The sequence below is a fragment of the Alligator sinensis genome, unplaced genomic scaffold (assembly GCF_000455745.1).
Source record: "Alligator sinensis unplaced genomic scaffold, ASM45574v1 scaffold161_1, whole genome shotgun sequence".
NCBI lineage: Eukaryota > Metazoa > Chordata > Crocodylia > Alligatoridae > Alligator > Alligator sinensis.
The window spans coordinates 2,669,690-2,671,845 of NW_005841974.1; the positions used below are offsets into that span (position 1 = coordinate 2,669,690).

Genomic DNA, 2,156 nt, shown 5'->3' on the forward strand with positions numbered 1-2,156 from the left:
GCCGGCCAAGAGCGCGACCAGTTGCCCCGGCTCGTGACGGCCCGTGCGCCCCCCCCCACCCCGCGGTGCACTGACCCGGAGCGAGCGACCCGTCCCCCCAGGCCTCATGGGCAGCAGGCAGGGATTTTCCTTATGGCCACTCACCTGTGGTGGTACGTGGGGGGTATCTGTGGGGACAGTTTCAGCAACCTACTTCCCTAAGAGGTTTATGTTGTTAGAGGGAAAATTCCCATGTCAGTCATTCATTTTTATCATCTCACTGAATCCAACATGCGCACCAAGGGCTGGCTGGACATGTGAATACTAGTAAGTGGCACAGGGCTGTCCTTGTCCTACTCCTTCTCTCTCCTCCAGCCCATGCACAAACCAGGCAACACAAGCTGACATTTGTCTTTCATCCATCTTTGGCAGGAAAGGGGGAGAACAGGAATGTATTTTTCCAGAAGGAAGGGCAGTTTGCTTTCCGATGGAGTTGTGCGGTCTCGGAGCAATAAAAGACAGCTGCCCCTTTGTTTGCTCTACTTTATTCACAACCACTGTACAGGGAGGTTTTTACATCATCAGTCTGTTCTGTTTTCTACCAGGGCAGAGGCAGAACTTCATATGGCAGCAGCATCTCTCACAGCTCAGCTGGAACAGGTGGGGAGCTGCATGGTAGCCTAGGGCTAGCCACCCCTGGCTCTGGAACAGCAGTCATTGTCTTCAGCATAGGGCAGAGCCTCAGGCAGCCCATGGTGCAAGGCAGAAGGTTTCCCTGATACTAGAACACACAGAGGCATAAGTGCACTTGGGCTTTTTCTGCTGGTTTACAGCTCTGGGTCAAGGGCACCCCAGGAGACAAAAGCATCCATCCACATATAACCTGTGGACTCTTGAGGCTGGGAGCAAAGCAGAGGCAAGAGCTGCCATGAAGGGGAGGGATGTTGGCGCACACATTTCCATAGCCCCAGCCCTGCCTTCCGCAAACATGGCCTGGGGCAGAATGTGCCTGGGGAGTCCCTCAGAGACTGAGTCACACTTGCTGCAACTGAAGTGAGAAGGGTGGGGTGAGGGAGGAAATGAAATGCAGTGGGAAAGGCTGGAGGGAGCTGACCTCTTTGCAGCGATCACCACAAGGAGGTGCTCTGAAACAAGGTATGAGGCTCTCCAGACACTGTTGCTATGTATGTGGAGTTGGGGGGACTGTATGTGGACTGGGGGGCTGTAAGGTGGTTGATCACATGCCTAGAGCTTTAGCTCAGGTTTCTGAGGCTGAACAAGGATGGATTGACCTCGCAGGTATGTGGCTCAGCCAGGACTCGGTGCAGCAGCACCAAGAGGCCAGGCACTATACAGACCCACAGGAGGGCTGGGGCTGAGACAGAGCCCAAACCCCCAGCCACCCCTTATCTGTCTCAAGGACCCCTGGTCCAGGCTGCCAAGGGCCTGTACAGCAGCCCCATGTGCTCACTTCTCATTCATGTGGATGCAGCCCTCGATGACCTCCTTTAGCTCTGGCACTTTCACTTTATAGAAGCTGTTGGGTTTCAGGCCCTGTGGAAGAGCAGTCACCCTGAGTCCAGCAGGTCCCTTCCTGCAAGGGCCACCCACAGCTCAAAGGATTGCTTAGTGGTACAGGGCTCTCCCAGACTGGCGTATGGGCAAGGGACATGCTCCCTCCAGGTCTCTGGGGCCTCAACCTACAGGGCTACAAGCTGAGCATGGAAACAGCTCCACTGGGAGGGTCTTAGAGGAAACACCTCCCTTACCCAATCACTCACCTTTGGACATGCCCTTGTCCTTCACAACCTGGAGAGACAGAGCCTTTCACCCCCCCAGCAATGACTGAGCTCAGCAGAACTGCTCAATGCCAGGACTGCTTCCGCCCACCAGCAGTGAGGCCCTCTTTCACCTCCCTGCACCCCACATGTTTGCACACATGGGGGTAATTTAAATTCCTGAGCCTTGTGGCTTCCATCTCCCAGGTCAGCAATCATGGAACAAACCGGCCCTGCACTGGATCCAGCCAGCTCAGTGACTGAGGAGCTCAGGGCACAGAGCCAGATGGGAGTGGCTGGATCTGGCTCCCTAGCTCTGTTCCACAAGCACGCCTGCAGCTGCTGCCCATGCACAATGCCCACTAGACATGCTGAGGAACAGCTGGTGGGGAGTGGATG

General features: G+C 55.6%; 1 long non-coding RNA gene across 1 annotated transcript; it reads left to right on the forward strand.

Annotated features, from left to right (window-relative positions):
• Nucleotides 1-6: 6 nt before the first annotated feature.
• On the forward strand, nt 7-511 carry LOC112549836. The gene is made up of 2 exons (XR_003093384.1): nt 7-152; nt 412-511. It is a non-coding gene; the product is annotated as an uncharacterized LOC112549836 (long non-coding RNA).
• The last annotated feature ends 1,645 nt before the right edge of the window (nt 512-2,156 follow it).